This window comes from Caretta caretta, chromosome 18 (genome assembly GCF_965140235.1).
Source record: "Caretta caretta isolate rCarCar2 chromosome 18, rCarCar1.hap1, whole genome shotgun sequence".
Classification (NCBI taxonomy): Eukaryota; Metazoa; Chordata; order Testudines; family Cheloniidae; genus Caretta; species Caretta caretta.
In genome coordinates this window covers 9214748-9233670 of record NC_134223.1, presented here as the reverse complement: position 1 = coordinate 9233670, position 18923 = coordinate 9214748, and the positions used below count along the sequence as shown (strand labels likewise).

The following is an 18923-nucleotide window of genomic DNA, read 5'->3' as shown; positions in this document are numbered from 1 at the left end:
GGGCATTGCTGGCACATGATGGCATATATCACATTGGTAGATGTGCAGGTGAACAAGCCCCCTGATGGTGTGGCTGGTATGGTTAGGTCATATGATGGTGTCCCTTGAATAGATATGTGGACAGAGTTGGCACCGGGGTTTGTTGCAGGGTTTGGTTCCTGGGTTGGTGTTTTTGTTGTGTGGTGTGTAGTTTCTGGTGCATATTTGCTTCAGGTTGGGGGCTGTCTGTAAGCGAGGAATGGCCTGTCTCCCAAGGTCTGTGAGAGTGAGGGATCATCCTTTAGGATAGGTTGTAGATCCTTGATGATGCGCTGGAGAGGCAAATGAGCTGTAACATCATACCACAACACAGTGGCACGTGTGCTCTAGTCTGGTGCTGGCTAAAGGAAGGCACACAGCCTTGTAAAAGTTTTCACTGAGCTGCATATTATACCCTGAAGACCCCTGGTGGTGCACCCAGACAGCTGGGAAGCTTGCAGAGTGAGAGACCAGAGTATGCACCAGTAGCAACATAATAGGGACCCTCCTCTGACATAGATTCTGAAAGAAAGGACCTCAGGAAATATATTACTGTAGATTCCGTTGGGAGGTCATGAAGGATTTCCAACCCCAGCGAGAGCAGACTGGAGCGAACACGATGTTTGCAAGCCAGCATTCTAAACAGTCTGCTAGTGCTCTGTATCGCTGTCTCCCTCCCACTCTTTGCCTGCCTTCTCTATTAGGGCAGGGACCACCCCCACCACAGCAGGGTCCCGATCTCAATTGGAGCCTTTTGTCACTCCTGTAATACAAATAATAATTAATGAGTCTAATGGCCTAAACAGAGCATCTTGGACCCCCAGGAACTATCTGGTTCTAATCCTGGCTCTGACACTACCTCCTCTGTATGGCCACAGGCAAACCACTTAACCTGGCTGCGACTGGCTTCTACGGCGATTCGGACCAGCTGAAGAGCTGATGCTGTATGTGACAGAGGCAAAGCCACCATAACAGATCACTTTCCCAAGCAGGGTCAGCAGACGGAGGGATCAGCAAGAAAAGCTACCTTATTGAGGTCAGAATATGTAGGGATAAAGTGAGAATGGCCAAAAGCCTTGCAAAGGAAATTAAAACCAATAGTAAAAGGTTCTATAGTCAAATAAATAAGAAGAAAACAAAGAAAGAAGAAGTGGGACCGCTAAACACTGAGGATGGAGTGGAGGTTAAGGATAATTTAGGCATGGCCCAATATCTCAACAAATACTTTGCCTCAGTCTTTAATGAGGCTAATGAGGAGTTTAGGGATAATGGTAGGATGACAAATGGGAATGAGAATATGGAGGTAGATATTACCACGTCCGAGGTAGAAGCCAGACTTGAACAGCTTAATGGGACTACATCGGGGGGCTCAGATAATCTTCATCCAAGAATATTAAAGGAATTGGCACATGAAATTGCAAGTCCATTAGCAAGAATTTTTAATGAATCTGTAAACTCAGGGGTTGTACCGTATGACTGGAGAATTGCTAACATAGTTTCTGTTTTTAAGAAAGGGGGAAAAAAGTGATCCGGGTAACAGGCCTGTTAGTTTGACATCTCTAATATGCAAGGTCTTGGAAAATTTTTTGAAGGAGAAAGTAGTTAAGGACATTGAAGTCAATAGTAATTAGGACAAAACACAACATGGTTTTACAAAAGGTAGATTGTGCCAACCCAACCTGATCTCCTCCTTTGAGAAGGTAATAGATTTTTTAGACAAAGGAAATGGCAGTGAATCTAATTTACCTTGATTTCAGTAAGGCATTTGATATGGTTATTCCACATGGGGAATTATTAGCTCAATTGGAAAAGATGGGGATCAATATGAAAATTGAAATGTGTATAAGGAACTGGTTAAAGGGGAGACTACAGCTGGTCATACTGAAAGGTGAACTGTCAGCCTGGAGGGAGGTTACTAGTGGACTTCCTCAGGGATCGGTTTTGGGACCAATCTTATTCAATCTTTTTATTACTGACCTTGGCACAAAAAGTGGGAGTGTGCTAATAAAGTTTGTGGATGACACAAAGCTGGGAGGTATTGCCAATACAGAGAGGGACCAGGATATCAAACTGGAAGATCTGGATGACCTTGTAAACTGGAGTAATAGTAATAGGATGAAATTTAATAGTGAAACGTGCAAGGTCATGCATTTAGGAATGAATAACAAGAATTTTTGTTGTAAGCTGGGGACGCATCACTTGGAAGTAACAGAGGAGGAGAAGGACCTCGGAGTATTGTTTGATCACAGGAAGACTATGAGCTGTCAATGTGATATCGCCGTGAAAAAAGCTAATGCGGCCTTGGGATGCAACAGGCAAGGTATTTCTAGTAGAGATAAGGAGGTGTTAGTACCATTATACAAGGCACTGGTGAAACCTCACCTGGAATACTGTGTGCAGTTCTGGTGTCCCATGTTTAAGAAAGATGAATTCAAACTGGAACAGGTACAGAAAAGGGCTACTAGGATGATCCGAGGAATGGAAAACCTGTCTTATGAAAGGAGACTCAAGGAGCTTGGCTTGTTTAGCCTAACCAAAAGAAGGCTGAGAGGAGATATGATTGTTCTCTATAAATATATCAGAGGGATAAATACCGGAGAGGGAGAGGAATTATTTAAGCTCAGTACCAATGTGGACACAAGAACAAATAGATATAAACTGGCCATTGGGAAGTTTAGACTTGAAATTATACGAAGGTTTCTAACCATCAGAGGCGTGAAGTTCTGGAATAGCCTTCCAAGGGGAGCAGTGGAGGCAAAAGACATATCTGGCTTCAAGACTAAGCTTGATAAGTTTATGGAGGGGATGGTATGATGGGATAGCCTAATTTTGGCATTTAATTGATCTTTGACAATTAGCGGTAAATATGCCCAATGGCTTGTGATGGGACACTAGATAGGGTGGGATCTGAGTTACCACAGAGAATTCTTCCTGGGTGTCTGGCTGGTGAATCTTGCCCACATGCTCAGGGTTTAGCTGATCACCATATTTGGGGTCAGGAAGGAATTTTCCTCCAGGGCAGATTGGAAGAGGCCCTGGGGGTTTTTCGCCTTCCTCTGCAGTGTGGGGCACAGGTCACTTGCTGGAGGATTTTCTGCGCCTTGAAGTCTTTAAACCATGATTTGAGGACTTCAGTAGCTCAGACATAGGTCAGGGGTTTGTTACAGGACTGGGTGGGTGAGATTCTATGGCCTGCGTTATGCAGGAGGTCAGACTAGATGATCATAATGGTCCCTTCTGACCTTAAAGTCTGTGAGTCTATGAGACGGGATCTGCTTTCCATGCAGCTCACACCCTCAAGGTCCCAAGTCACTTCGGGAGACTTGGTGTATTTGTTTTCATTTTTATGAGTTTAGCTCAGAAATGGAAAACACAGAGCTGGGGGGGGGGGGGAACACAGCCCCCTCCAGCTAACACAGATCACCAGGCTGAGTCAGAAACAGCAGCAGATTCTAAATCCAGACCTGGATCAGAACTAGTTGTGCATATGGTGCCATGACTAATCGCACGTTGTTTTCAGGTGTTAGATCATGTGGTCCAGGTTTGTTTGTTTATTTTTATCTGCCCAGATTGCCGTGGGTGGTAGCTATGGCAACAGGAATAAGGTGAAACTCATCCACGTACTGAGCATTCACTGGGAACGCTTCCCTGCTACTTTGGGGGTTGGGACTGCCACGTGCATGTTCCTGAAAATAATGAGGGAAGAACCTCAGAGGATTTGTGGCTCAGTTCAGAGAAGCACTCAGTTGGTTAGAGTCTCAGCCAGAGCTTACTGGAAATAACCGTAGCTCTTCAGACTTCAAAACTGGGGCTGGAAGCCTTGTGGTAACGTGTTTGCTCACAAGACTCCTGGGCTTGTGGGCCAGAAATACCATGCTAAGAGCTTGCCTGGCAGTATTTTGACCCTTCTGCTTTTGGTCCTGGGTGGAAACAGGAGATAGTCACACAAAGGAAAAACAGCTGGGAACATTAAGGGAACTTTTTCAAACCTCAGAACCTCCTGGGAGTGACACATTGAAACCTCATTGCCCTCCTGAGCTGAAAACTCCTAGCCCATGTCATCCAGTACACTGCACCTTCCCCCTCCCCTGCTAAATGATCTGTCACGGGGTGGCTGGCCCCTTTAAATGAAGCAGATCCAGCACCCATATGCTAGAACAGATGTTCCCAGTTTTGCCATTTAAGGGGTGGGGCAGCAACATGTCCTGGAAAGAACCCAATTGCCCGTAAGGGGAAACAAAAACAGCAAGGAGTGTCTGGGGGAAAAGGCTGATAAATCCCATGGCGAGGCGAGGCGAGGCAGTGAGGGAACTAGGGGAGAAGGGCTTTTAGGGAGAAAGCTCTGAGAGCTGGTGCTCAGTTAAAAGAGCAAGGAAGAATCCTGCAATAGGCCCTGAAGCAGGAGGGACAGAGAGTCAAAAGGAAGCATCCCCTGGGAGCTATAGCCCAGGGTGCTCTGAGGGACTCTGTTGGTTTTGCCTCTGTTTGGAAAATAAGTGAGTCTGACTGCAACCAGGTGTCCTTCACGGGCTGGGGACAAGCCATGACCTGACCTGACCTGGCCCTTTCTCCCAGTCCTGTTCAACAAACCTGACAAGTGAGCACTGGGAGAGAGCAGCCTAGCACTGTGCAGTGGGTGAAAAGCCACTCAGGCTGCTGCATCATCAGCAATTGTAGCTCCGCTGTTACTCCATTATTGTGCTTCAGGAGGAGAGTGACACACACACAGCCACCGGCAGAAGGAGAAGGAAGGGTGGATTGTTGTGAACTGAGCTGCTCTCCCAAGCTCAGATTTAATTAAGATGTGGGGGCGATTTCACTGGAGCAAAGGAAGAAAATGAAAAGTTTGTTATTAAAAAACTTTTCAGGTAACAGGAGAGGACAGAGGCCTTTAGAACAAGTAAGCATAGTAGGTGGTTGTGTGCACACATGCTACCAGCTCTGCCTATAATCTGTCTATCGATATTATTGCAATATGTGAAAGGGCAGAAGAGATTCTTATGGAAAAAATAAAATCTCTCAAGCAGGTATTTTGTGAGCCAAGCTTTAGCCCAGTGAAACGTTCAACTCCATCTTTAAAATATTATTGCCCTTCATCACCTGTAACATCAATTAACAGGACACCGAACTTCCCAAGTAACTAATTCCCTTGTGTATCCAGTTTATGGGGTTCCAAATGTAGCCACTGTTGGGGATCAGGATATTGAGCTTCAACAACCTTAACTGTGTCCCAAATGTTACTGCTTCTGATGCCCTTTTTCTTTGGACCTCTACCCATGTTGGGGAGAATCGACAGATAGTACGAGCCAGTGAGAAGAATCACTCAGGGGCATTAGTAGCATATGCAAAGTAGGAGGGAGTGTAATATTCCCAGATAACTTAACTGCTATAAAAAACTTATTCAGCCCTCTCCCCAGCCCTTAAGGTCTCTTGATATACATACTTTACCACTGTTAATAGCATCATTATTGGTACCGAGGCAACAGCAGGAGGCGGAGCAGAAACTGCTAACAGAATTACCAAGTGTGGTTTGAGGTGTTTTTTCTCTTCGGGATCTGGAGGCAGTTGAATTGTAATCCTGGCTCACTGCCCACCCAAAAGCCTCAGTGAGTAATTCAGAGCCCCTAGCACAGAGCAGGTTGTTGGAGCTGCGGGGCGAGTCTGGGAGAAAGCATTGGTCAGCAAGATGCTCCTTCTCCCTCCGGCTCCCTTCCCCCACCTCTTTCCTTCTCTCTGGGTGAAATCCTGACCCCATTGAGGTCAATGGCAAAACTCCCATTTCAGCTAAGATTTCATCAGTGCCTTTTTCATCCTCCTCCTCCCCTCTTTTTTTCTCCCTCCCTCCATATCTGCTTTCTCGCCTTTTGTACTCCAGCGTCCTTCTCTCCATCTCTCTGCGCAGGGGCTCAGACCGACACTGCAAAGCTCTTTTAAGAGCAATGTCTCACTTGCCCTGATAAGCATCATTTGAAACCAGCTATACTGCCTGGTAGCTTAGTTCACACCCAAGGCACATCTAAACTGTAATCAGAGGTGTGACTTCAGCACTCATAGGCATACAGGGGCTAGTTTCGATCTAGCGAGTTCCAATAACAAGAGCAGTGAAACCGCAACAGCACAGGCTAGTCGCTCAAGTATGTACCCAGGATCCTGGGTGGGTTGGTACAGCCCCTGCTGCCATTGTGATTGGAGCTAGCTAGATCAAAGCTCGCTTGGATCTGTCTACACCTGCTGCAGTCACACCTCTGATTGCAGCGTAGACACCCTCTCCCAAGTGTTTGCATCAGAAACAGAAAAATCTCTGGTTTCAGAGTAGCAGCCGTGTTAGTCTGTATTCGCAAAAGAAAAGGAGGACTTGTGGCACCTTAGAGACTAACCAATTTATTTGTGCATAAGCTTTCGTGAGCTACAGCTCACTTCATCGGATGCATACTGCGGAAAGTGTAGAAGATCTTTTTATATACACACAAAGCATGAAAAAATACCTCCTCCCACCCCACTCTCCTGCTGGTAATAGCTTATCTAAAGTGATCACTCTCCTTACAATGTGTATGATAATCAAGTTGGGCCATTTCCAGCACAAATCCAGGTTTTCTCACACACACACACCCCTGCCCTCCTGGGTAGAGAAAAATCTCTGTAAGCCAATAGCTTCCCAGCTGTGGCCTGTAGCTCTTTGGTGGTCTGTAGGAGCCTGCAGACAGGTGACATGGTACTGGTTCTTCCTCCTTATTCCCAGCTTCTAAAGTGTATTCATAGGCAGCAAAAATATAGTAATGACTTTCCTACAAGTAACGGCATTGCTTGCCACCAGGATGTGATAGGATCATTAATGGAAGTGGGATGGTCCACAGGAGGCATGTTTATAGGCAATCTCTCTGAGAAAATGGGAGCTGCTGGAAAAGTTTGAGAAATCGTCACACAATTAGAGGCAGGGGAGAAGAAGTACTTGCTGTATGTGCTAGATTTCTTGCATCATGAACCACTGCAGTTCATGGTGTGTGAATAGTCAGTTCAGCTGTAGCCTCTCATGCATTTCCCACAGGTTATCCCTTATGGTTATCCTTGTATTTTAGGGAATGATCTCTAATGTGTAAGGTCTCGGGGCAGGGATTGTCTGTCTGTTCTGTGTGTGTACAGCCTCACACACAACAGAATCCTGGTCTGTGACTGGGTCTCCTCGGGCCTCCACTGGTACTAATAACAGTGTGGTGACCCCATGCCATTGGGCTACATGATCCACTCCAGAGGTTGTTTAGAGACCCTGGGTTAAACTCAAGCCACTTCTGGTTTAACCGCAAGGCCCAGTGGTTTGGACAAACGGGGCTTGAGATGGACAAACCAGTTTGGAACTGATTAGACCAGGCTCAGTCTTGATTCTGAAACTCAAAGGGTCTGAACCAAAGGCCACAGGAGCCTTCCCATTGACTTCAATTGGCTTTGGATCAAGACCAAAGTGACCACAAAATGAGCCATTTTCGTGGTTTCAATAGGTTAGGTGAATGTTTGAAAATGCTATAATTATTTTCCTTTGCTGCCTCTGTGCTTCCTCCCTCCAGAGGGGGTGGGGAGTGACAGCATCCAACCACCATGATCCTCCAGCCTAAATGCTCACTCTGGGGAGATTTCCAGTCAAGGTTTACAGACCCGAGAGGTCCTGGTAGCTGGGACAGACCCCCAGGATGCATGGCACCCCTTGTAGCGGAGCTATTCATTATCTGATGGGAAGCTGTTCGGGCTGCTCAAGGTCTCTCTCATTTCCTCACATTTCAGCACACACAGTGATCGCCAGCCATCAAACGCCAGAGAACAAAGCTGCATGGATGAAAAGATGAGAGCGTGAGAGAGGGAGTGGGGCTTGTAAAACAAGTGTGCAAGGTATTTTGCTTGAGTGGCCCTGAGATCTGGGCTTCTGAGACGCGTCCTGCTACCCGGGAGGCAGTGTCGGATCTGGCCCTGTCACTGAAGTGATGGCAAGGAGATTGCAAAAGCCTTCCCAAAGGGACCAATTAGAAATGTAAAACCTCACTTCAGCCATCTTGGCATTGTTTTTATCATTTCCCTTTCTCTGTGTTACTAGAGCATGCTGTTGGTTTGAATGTAAACAGGCACATCTGGGTTCAGCCTCATGCCAGTTGTTGGGGCCTGAGCCAGAATCATTTAGCTGCACCCCTGAATATGGGATCCCAGATCCAAGTGTAACCCATACTGTGTGTGTGTGTGCGTGTGTGTGTGTGCACGTGAGCACGCGCTCTGCAGCCTTAGCTTTTAACTCAGGCGGTAGAGGCTCATGCACTAAGCTCCAGGTTCGATCCTGCCCACCGACGACCACGATCTGTCGGCGTTACACAAGCAACTTATTTTGCAAAAGCAAAATCCAGTTCAGGAGATTTTGCAAACCAGAATCTCCCTTGATTTTCTCCTCTAATCTCTCTGCCTCTGAAAGCCCATCTGGTGCATTTGGGGAATATGTTCTCAGCTGCTGCTTCTCCTACTACCTCTACAAAACATTCCAGAAGAACAGAGCTGGGGGATTACTATGAGAAACCTGGACTGGTGTTGAGACTAACTTGCCAAGCTCAGTGCAGCATGATCTGTGGGGTTGTATTATTAGTTATTCTGCTGCTTTCTAACGACCCCTGGGCATTGCTGAAACATTCACAAATCACCAAAGTCTCATGAATTTGAGTGCAAATTATTATTGGTCTGAAAATCCAAACTAGGCAGTGTCTCCATTGCCATTTGCCATTGGCTAGTCATCACTCTAATGTAAGAACTTTGTCATCCAATGAGAGGGCAGACTCAGTACCACGTGACTTAGGTAACACACCCCAAGTAGTGAATAGATGAAGTAAAAACTTTGCAAATGGCCAATAGGCTGGAAATGGTTTGTCCAAACTGGCCAGTGAATGAGCTCTTTTGGTCATGGATTATCTTTTACGCAGTTTGTGCAGTGCCTAGCACAAAGGGGGCCATATCCTGACTGGGACCTATCGGCTCTTCTGGAATACAACTACAATAATAACAATAATAATAAATTCAAAGACAAATTGGATTGAGTCACAAACAGAAACGGGGGGGAGGGGGCTGAGGACACAAGGAATGTTATTCTCAGTGCATAATTCAACCCAGTCCTAATTCCACACATGACTTGTCCTCTGCATTAAGATGCTGTAGGTCACAGGAACATCTTCAAACCCTTCTCCTTTCCTGAATCTTACATTCTAAGATGTTGCCTCCATCTTTCGTTCTATGCTTAGGAATCACATACCCCCTGAAACTTGTCCCCTTAGTTGTCTCTATTCTAATGCCCAGCACCTGCCTGCTGCAGGCACGGAGTTAGTTGCTGGCTTTTGGTTTCTGCGATCAGTCCCTGAATTGTTTCTTGGTCATGGTGTTGCAGTTTGGAAGGCCATTGTTCAGCCCTTTTTTTATTTCTTTCCTTTATTTCTTGTTCAATCCTCTATGTCAGCCCCTACTTCCAGGCTTTCCATGGGGTCTCTGGTCTTTTGAGTTCTCATTGCAACTAGAACCAGACATGCCAGAGGACCATGAAAGAAGCGGTTCTCGTGAGCTCAGTTTTGCAGCATCACTTTTGGTTAGCTCAGATGAGTATGCAAACTTCTTGGTGTTTTTCGGACCGCAACTGAACTTCTCAGGAGTTTACCCATCACCTGCCCACTCCAAAAATTCAGTCAAGCCCACAGGGGGCTTGGTTCCCATGCTGACTGGTAGCCATCTGCCGGACTCTGATGGAACTGGAGATAGGACGGTAACTCATGTTTCTTGTCTCAGTGCTTACATCAAAGCACTGAGACAAGATGGTGAAGGACACAATGATGAGCTCTACTGGCCATGTTCGCACTGCATGGGTAGTCAAACAGCACTCGCTAATCTTCCAAAGTCCTAGGTCCAGCATCCACGAGGCTCAGAGTAAAATCTGGGGTGGGCTCTCTGGTTTTCCATAGTTCTGGCCCGGGAGCTGGAGAGGATGCCCCCAGGACGTTACAGAGGGCAACACAGCATTCTAGAGAGTGCACTATAGAGCCTCTCTGCTCCTTCCACAATAAGTTCAAGCAGCTGAGCCTCTGCCCTTGTCTACACCACTGCTCTGTTCTCCTCCTACATCGCTGGCAGCTCCTGAGGCACCTTTGCCCGTTTCAGACTTCATGCCTTCTCTCGGGCTACCCTGTGAGCTCAGAACAGCTTCCCAATGAACAGCCACCAAAGGCCACATTGGCTTTCCCCGGCAGGCAATGGGAATCTTTGCACTGACGTTAGTGGGAGCTGGATGGGATTCCTCACCTGCAGCTTTAAAAAGCTAGCAAAGGCTCATTCAGGCTGCTGCATAAGACCAGACTCCAGCCTGTCTTTGACCTCCTCTGAATTGTCCCCGCTCATGCATCTGGGCTGTGAGCTCTTCAGGGCAGGGACACTTACTTTTCAGCAGACCTGCCTTCTGCGCGGCACTGTGGCCGACTCTGGACACGCTAAATACTGCTCTTGCTAAAGGGCATGTTTTCAGCATGCTGCTGCCTCAGGACTGGGAATGCCTGTGCTTAACCAGGAGCGTACAGCAGCCTCCCCCTATGCCAGGCTGTGTTTTCTTTGACATCACTGTGCAGAGAGCTCAGCGCATGTCATTGCTTTCAAGACTTCTCTGCTCTCTGGAGGTTTTTATACTCCCTCCTCCCCCCCCAACCCCCGGCCCTGCATTATCCGCCCACCGTTCTGGCTGGCTTCCTTCAGCACTGCTCCTGATTGTGCTTTGCATAACTGCAGTGGTTGGGTTTTATAGCCTGGGAGTCCTCGGTGTTACAGGAATGCTCTCTGTCTCTAGAGGGTTCTTTAGTAGATCCACAGTAGAGGGTGCTCATGAATCTTCAGCGTAGCTGCCGATTTTGTAGGACCAAAAGCTCTGGTTGTTGCAGACTGCAGCTGGCTTCTTTTGTGCAGCTCTTACCACTGGGCACTGTTCAGATACTGAGTTCACTAACATGTGGGAGCTGGAGGTAGAATTCCCAGCTCGAGGAGACACCTGATGGAGCTCGCACACCAAATACAGAAGTGTAGCCATGGTGGTGCAGACCTAGGGTCTTGGACGGGATCGTACTGGGGGCAACTAGCCACACACACAGCTGCGGCTATACTTCTGTCTGAGCTTGTGTGTGTCGCATTGTTTTATATTTGAGTAATCCATTGGTCTTAATAACTATTCATTGTCAGTAACTTAACAACAGTCTTCATCAGATACATAGTTAACATCTAGACAGAACATCTTAACTCCAGTCAATCTCTGTCTACCCTAAACCCATCCACCTCCTCCCACTGTCAGCTCCCACACGCTGGAGAGTCTGATCAGCCTCTTAAAGACACAGTAAGACCACACCACTGTGCCTCTTTGAGCCGGAAATGACCCCTCCTGCTGCAGCGTGTACATCCCTGAAGTTACACAAGGCTGAATTCAACCCATTGTATTTTGCCACACCGCCAGTGGCTGTGAGGAGACGGAACCTGGGTGTAATGCATGTAAAGGGGATTCTTCGCTGTTGCTCCTGCTGGCTCCTTAGCTCCCAGATTCACTAATGTCGCCAGAAAGGGTCTCTCTAAGTCATGGATGGGACCGTTTGTGAAATCCCTTTGCGTGGCCCATCCTGGAAGGCACTGCAGAGGGAACCTGTTGCTGCCCCTGGCTGCCTTTCCCTCCGCTGGAGAAACCATTCTGTGCTTTTAACACACATAGCAGCAGCTGGTGCCACTCTCCAGCCCCTCCCTAGCACAAGCTGGCTGTCCTTTTTGGGCATCCACTTTAGCGCCCTGACAGCAAGCAGCATCCCTTTGATTCAGGCAGACGGTGCAGGTTTAATTATTCTAATTTCCTTTGTCTCTTCCACACTGCATCATTCACAGGGCAGGGATGAAAAGCCTGCAATGTGGTAATTGCTATTGCAGACGCATCCCACTAAAACGCCGGGGAGAAACCTTTGCAGAAAAATCTCTAGCATTAAATATTCTGCCAAGACTAATGAGACCAGTAACTAGGACAGAGAAAGACCAGCCACAGCTGGCAGGGCCCAGTGTGCTGCTCTTAAAGCACAGAGAACACAGCAATGATATTTTTCTGGCCACTGAGGGTGTTAAAACGCATCTCCTGCCTCTGCATTCCACTCCTTAGGATTCATTCCCTTCCCTGTGTAAATTTGCAGGCCACCCACCCACCAGCTCTGCATGGATTTAACTCCTTCCCCTTCTCCTCCTAACCCTGCATAAGCCCAGGGGAAATTCTTCCCAGTCAGCCCCCTTCCTACCTGGATTGAGTTCATTTCCATCTAACCCATTCTACCATAATCTCTGCATGAAACAGAGTGAATGTTTCCCCCTAGCCCAATGGACTGGGGTGAATCCCCACCTCCAGTCCAGCTGCCTCCATGTCTCTAAGTGAAGCTGGGAGCAGTCTGGGTCCTTGAGTTACAGATCTGAGCTGTGGGGTGAGCAATGACCTTGCCCTGGCTCCCTCTCTGGACATAAAGATAACACACGCTTGTTCTCTTCTCAGTTGCACCGATCCAACCCAATTCACTGCAGGATCTGGCCCATTCCACTGAAAATAGACTGGACACCTTGTGCAAACCTCACAGCTCTCATTGACCGGCTCCTTCCCTCCCTCAACATTTGATAATCCAGGAGCTACGCAGAGACCTTGAGTTACGGACAAACCAGTGCAGCCAGCGTTTGGCTCAGGTCCATTCACAGTCAAAGAGACGGGATGGGCTTGAAACAAAGTCTCATAGCAGAGCTGGTTGAAACTTGGAATTCCCTTTTGGGGGAAATTCTGATATTTCAGATTTCTTTTCTGTTCCAATTCCAGGCTCACTGACTTCCCAGGCTTCCAGGGACCCAAGGAGCCTGGAAACCCCAGGACCCCTGGCTGCGTGGCAGCTCCCAAATGGGCTGCTGCGGAAGTAGTGGGCTGAGAAGCCTGGGGGAGCCCCACCAGGAGGGCTGCTGGGGACCTTGAGCTTTTGTTTAGATTTTCTCAGTGGAAAAATCAAAATTTTCTGGCACAACTGAAATTTTCCTGCAGAAAATGTCAGTCTCGCCCAAGGTGCATTTTCTGTCGGAAAAGCCTTCTGATGGAAAATTCCCAGCCAGCTCTTCTCCACTGGCTTGGCCCAAGGAGAGCAGGAACCCAGACAGCACAGGAGGGGGACGAAGCTTGGCCCATTTGTTTTTCTCTCTTCAGAGATCACAAACTCAGTTTTGTGGTCTCCCACTCCCACAGCAGTGGTCTTTGGGTTTGGGAAGCCAATGAATTCCATCTCAGCTGGCAGATTCAGCTCCCTGACCAGCCTCCTTTAAGGTGTCTCAGATTGGTAATAAGATCACTAGTGACGTGGCCAGATTTTATCAGATCAAATTGCTTCTTAGTAGCAAATGTTACGATACCATTTGCAAGAGGTTAGGCACCAAATAAGGGACTTGCTTTAAAACATCAGACAGGTAGTCACCCTATCCTATAGCAGTACTCAGACCCATCCCCTGGTACAATTGTTATCCAGGGCCCAGAGCAAAGGACAGTCTGCATGGTAATTACTTCTAGGTTTGTTAAGTGGCATTACCAAGTAAGCTAAAGGAACCTGTCTCATTTTTATGCTAGTTGCAAGGTGCCCCTTGTACCCTATCAAACATTACAGAGCCAGATCTTCAGCTACTGTAAATCAGTGCAGCTTCCTTGGCTGTGATAGTTCTACACAGGTTTACTCCAGCTGAGAATCTGGCCCCCAGTGGTCCTGTTCCCTCCGACATTTAGCTTTACAAGGGCACATGTGAAACATTTCTTCATATGAAACCATGCTGAGAGACTGGTTGAGACTTAAATCTTTTAAAGAAAAGCTGATGTTTTGGAGCAAGCATTAGAATATATCAAGTCGAAGGCAAATCCACTTACACCAAGAAGTTGTTCTTATCTCAGGCCTTACTACTGTGTGTGTATGCATGTCTGTCTGTCTGTCCCACTGCCCCCTGCTGGATGGAATCAGACCTGCTCAACTGTGTGTCATCAGCCCTGTATTGCTACCAGTGGATGGAGATACTCCTTCAGCTGACATAGTAACAGTCTATGCTTTTGAAGCAGAAGATCTGGGTTCTATCATGGCAGTTGCAGTGTAATTCTAAGTGGCCAAAGCAAATAGGACAAGTCTTTCCCATCTGATATTTCTTCACATTTTGGCACAAATCTGCCTTTGTATTCATGCCCCATTGTGTTCTCTTCCTGCCAAGATCCCCCTGATTGAGTTTTCATGCATGAATGCTCACAGAGATGGATTTTAAGCTCTGATACTCGTGGAAAGCAAATTTTAAATTAGCTTTCCACAAGCATTTGCACTGGGAATGTGATCATAAGAGTTACACAAACCCATTTGGGGCCCAGACACAGTGAGTGCTCTGTGTCCTCTGCGGCCATGCACTAGAAATGCAAACATAAGAGTTAGATTGGTCCCAGTGGGACGCACAGGCAGTACCCCATGACAATGTCTCTGGCCACTCACCACTGAACAGAAGAGTGCACATTCTAAATATTAAAACAAAAAATTCTAGTAAACTGGATTGATTTGAAAACAAACGTGGTTGGGGAAATCCATCAAACCAGTTATTTGTTACCTATTATTTGTTCAGCTCCAGTGACAAGCTAGAAGTCATAGATTCATTACACCCTGTTTGCTAATTACCAAAGCTCCATGGGCTTCCTCCCAGCCCAGTCTCCCCTCCCCCCACATGCTCCAGTCTTTATTTATTTATTAAGCACACAGCTGGTGCTTAATAAATACATTAATAAATAAGGACATAAATCGGGAAATAATAGCTTGTGCCCCTGCAGCGAGGTCATTAACAAGCTGACTCCATTTCGTCCCAGCCCCTTCCCTAGCAGGACAGGCGGTGGGGTTCTAAACTGAGGATTACAACTTCTCTGCAGGAAGGAGCAGCCCGGAGAGTTGAGCTGGGAATGGGGAAACCGTCATTAAAACGACTCTGCCATCATTGCAAAGAATGTACTGGGAAAATATCGACCCGCTGCATTTCGTGGGGGAGGGGGAAGAAGAAACGATCCGTCAGCTTGAGCTTGCTGCAGTCAGCATGAAAATCCCTCTCTAAAGAAGATAATAGGTAACATTTTCAAAAGCACCTAAATGACTATGCTACAGTGGCACAGCCAAAAGGGGTTTTCCGGGCGACGTAGTTAATCCTTCTCTCCGAGAGGCGGAAGCTAGGGCCACAGACGAATTCCTTCATTGACCTGGCTGCATCTACAGGGGTTCGATCAACCGAACTACAGCACTCAGAGTGCCAAATTTTTCTCATCCCTGAGCAAGGTAGCTTGGTTGATCTAATTTTTAAGTGTAGACCAGGCCTAAGTCCCATTTACAAAGTGACTTAGGGCCAGATCCTCAAAGATATTTAGGCATCTGTAGCTGGGATTTTAGAAAGAACCTAAGCAGCTTTGGAAAATCCCACTCAGTGCCTATCTGCCTCTTTAGGCACCTAAATACCTTTGAAAATCTCCCTCTTAGGAGCCTAAGGCCTGGTCCGTAATTAAAATTTAGCTCGACACAGCTACATCACTCAGGGGTGTGAAAAATCCACACCATAACCCCGTAGTTAAGCCAACCTAACCCCCAGCTTAGATGCAGCTACGTGGTCAGAAGGAATTCTTCCATTGACCTAGCTACTGCCGCGCAGGGTGGTGTTTTAACGATGTTGATGGAAAACCCCCTTCCATCACTGTAGCAAGGGTCTACACTGCAGGGCCAGAGTGCAATCGCTGCAGGGATGTAGCTGTAGCATCTGTAATATAGACATGGCCTTAGTCTCATTGAGATACAGGGGGACTTGGCCCCCTAACAGCCTAAATTCCTGTTGAAAATGGGATTTAGGCAGGGCCAGATTTTTATATTTAGGCACCTAGTGGGATTTTTCCAGTCTAAATGCCTCTGAGAATCTGGCTGTGAAGTCACTTAGGGTACGTCTACACCGTATTTTGGAGCCTGCAGGAGTGAACCTCCCAGCCCGGGTCGACAGCACCAGCTCTCTAAAAATAGCCATGTAGCCAGTGCTTTGAAGCTGCAGTTCTGGCTGAAGCCCCGGGGGCGAGTGGGGGGTCTGCAGCCGAAGAAGGTGGGCGGGCATCGGAGTCTGCAGGCCAAACAGCCATTGCATGGGAATGTTTGGTGATGACTATGGCCCTGAGGCAGACTGCAAGCTAGAGGTGAAAGACTCCATTGGCATCCAATCCCCTGTTACATCAGTCCCAGCCCGCCCCCAGGATTCCCTCCATCCTAAATCTGTAGTTCCTTGCTCAGAGAAATCAGGGTTGGTTTGTTTTGCTTCAGTCTCAATTGTTTGTTGGCCTCCAAATAAACTACACAGGATAAGAATCCGGAAAACAAATCTGAACCTTCTTGTCTCTGATGGGCTGATCCTGCATGGTGCTGAGAGCTCTCCTTCCTCACTGACTTCAGTGGGATCCCTCCACCCCATGGAAAGAACGTCTCTCTCTCTCCGTGCAGACAATAGACGGTAATATTTATTTACACAGCGTGAAGGGGTTATTTATTAAGATACGCCTGACAACTGGATCCAAACTAATTTCTCTTAATAAAGGCACTTGTGGTCTCCATGGCAACAGCATTGTAGTTTCCATGTTAATGTGATTTCTCATCTGAAAACAAATTAACCGCCCCAAAAATCCCCTCTGGCCTAGGGAGAATAGAGATGGAGCAAGCCCCTCGCACGCGGCTGTCTGTACCAGGCTGACAGCATCACGGCCTCCAAAAAGGCTGCAGATGGACAGGCAGACAGTTCACCCAGCCCCATTACTGGGAGACACGCGTCCCCCACACAGTCTCATCGAGATGCATTTCATCTTTCTCTAGACAGTCTGATCACTGGTCGGTAGCTGCCGGGAAAGGCTTAATTGGCAGGACTCAGGTAGCAGGTGAATGTGGCTGAGGCTCGTTTTTGAGGATGAAAGGAAGGCAGGGAGCTGGGGGGAGAAAGAAAGACGGTGCATGCAATCTGTCTGCACTGATACCAAAGATGCGGAAAGCACCAGAGTGGCAATGCATGGCAGCCCATCCTGTGAGAGGCTGAACCCACCTCCCCGGGAGTCCCACGGAGAACAGGGCCCAGCATCTGGCACTGCACTAACAGGGGTCCCTTTATTGCACAACACACATGATAACCCTGCGCCCTACGTTCCCCTGCTCCCTGGGAGGGGGAATCCCCCCAAAGATCCGCTGGGTGGAGCAGGGTCAGCACAAAGCCGGAGGGGCTGGGGCTACAGCCTCCAGGATGCTCGCTGGGCTGACGTGGAAACCCTGCAGCTCTCTGCCCAGCCCAACCCCTTGACTTCACCGTGCTTCCCAGTCTTCTTTGCAGCCCCAAGCCAACTGCCTGGATCCTTCCTATAACCTGCGCAGGGGGCTGGGCTGGGCTGGGCTGGAGTCTGGTGAGTTACTTGGTTATTAGGCATGAAGGTCAGGTATTAAATCAGCTGGTAGAGCAATGTGCTACCTAGTGGTTAGAGCAGCAGATCCACTCCTAAGAATACCCCAACCCCTCAGCACGGGCTCTATTAAACGCACAGGAGGAACATGCCCTTGGGATGACACCATCTCTGATTAGTTGCTGAACGATTAATAGGATCCCAGGAGCCCTGATGTGTGGCCTCATGTAACAGGGCAGCCTGCCCTTTTAAAGGCCAGGAGGCTTGGGCTAGCCAGCCCTGGTCAGTTAGCCCCATCAGTGCCAGAATCAGCTGCCTCAGCCTGAAGAGGCGGGAGGAGTGGGGGCAGAGGTCAGTATGGTGAACAACACCCAGGCCTCAGATAAAGGCTTGAGGGAGAGGAAGCTGTGGTCAAGGCTGTAGAGAGCAGGATCTAGGCCCGGCCTAGCTGCTGTGGGAGGCCCTGAGGTGAGGGCTGCGGTTGGTAGGAGCTTGGAAGAAGTCACCTATGGAGGCAGCAGCTAGGGGTCTGGAGGAGCAAACTGTAACTGCTTGTTATCGGGTCCCCGGACTGGAACCCCATGAGGTGGGCACACCTGGGTTCCCTGACCACCCACTGGGAAGCTGGTACCAAGCCCCTGAGGAGGAGCTTTGGACAGTTGAAAGCCCTGAGAGGAAGCGTGTAAGGACCATGGGCAGAAGACTGGATATCAGGATTGGGACTATTATTAGTTGGGCTTTTGTTACCCCAGCAGGGGATAGAGCTTGACCGGTAACCTGGCTGGAAGGCCAGGCCTCGGACAACGCAGGCCACAGCAGAAGCAGGTCGTCAGAGGTGCTAGAGTGGGAGAACCCCAGCTGGGCTATAACCTAGAGTGAGTGGATGCTCTGGCGGTGAGTTCCTCCCCCCATTACACAGCCCCTTGGCAAGACCAGGACTTCCACCTTGGTCAGAACATGGCCTCCCTCCACCGGTCCTGAGCTGCCCAGGGCCTCTGCCCAGGACCTCTGCCCACATCAAAACCCACCCGCACCATCGCCGCCTGCAGAGCTACAGGTGCTCGGATGCACTGATATTACAGTGCCCTCCGTGTGGTTTTTCTGGGGGGAACCTGCAAGGATGTCCTTCCCGCCAGGTGCGTGTCTGAGCTCCCCCTCCCCCATCTCTGGGTCAGGGTCACGGTCACAGCCTCCCTGTGGTCCCATTAGTTCACTGGTCGCTGCTCTTTGTAAATGGCAGCCGCCCCCTCACTGGCTGGTGAGAAGGCACAAAGCAGCCACCAGGAGCTACCCTACTCGGTGCTATAAAAGCCTCTCCAGTCACCTGACAGAGGAGGAGAGCTGGGTCAGCTGCACTTCAGAGGTTCCTGGATAAAGGCAGGAAGGGTGGAGTGGGATTTGT

General features: G+C 48.4%; 1 long non-coding RNA gene across 1 annotated transcript in view; it reads left to right on the top strand.

The window, feature by feature from the left end:
* The window catches only part of LOC125624479 (uncharacterized), a 41752-nt gene extending 25053 nt beyond the window's left edge, over positions 1-16699 (top strand). The window contains exons 2-3 of the long non-coding RNA XR_007353318.2: positions 14993-15183; positions 16444-16699. This is a non-coding gene — a long non-coding RNA (uncharacterized LOC125624479). The remainder of the gene's footprint in view (positions 1-14992; positions 15184-16443) is intronic.
* The last annotated feature ends 2224 nt before the right edge of the window (positions 16700-18923 follow it).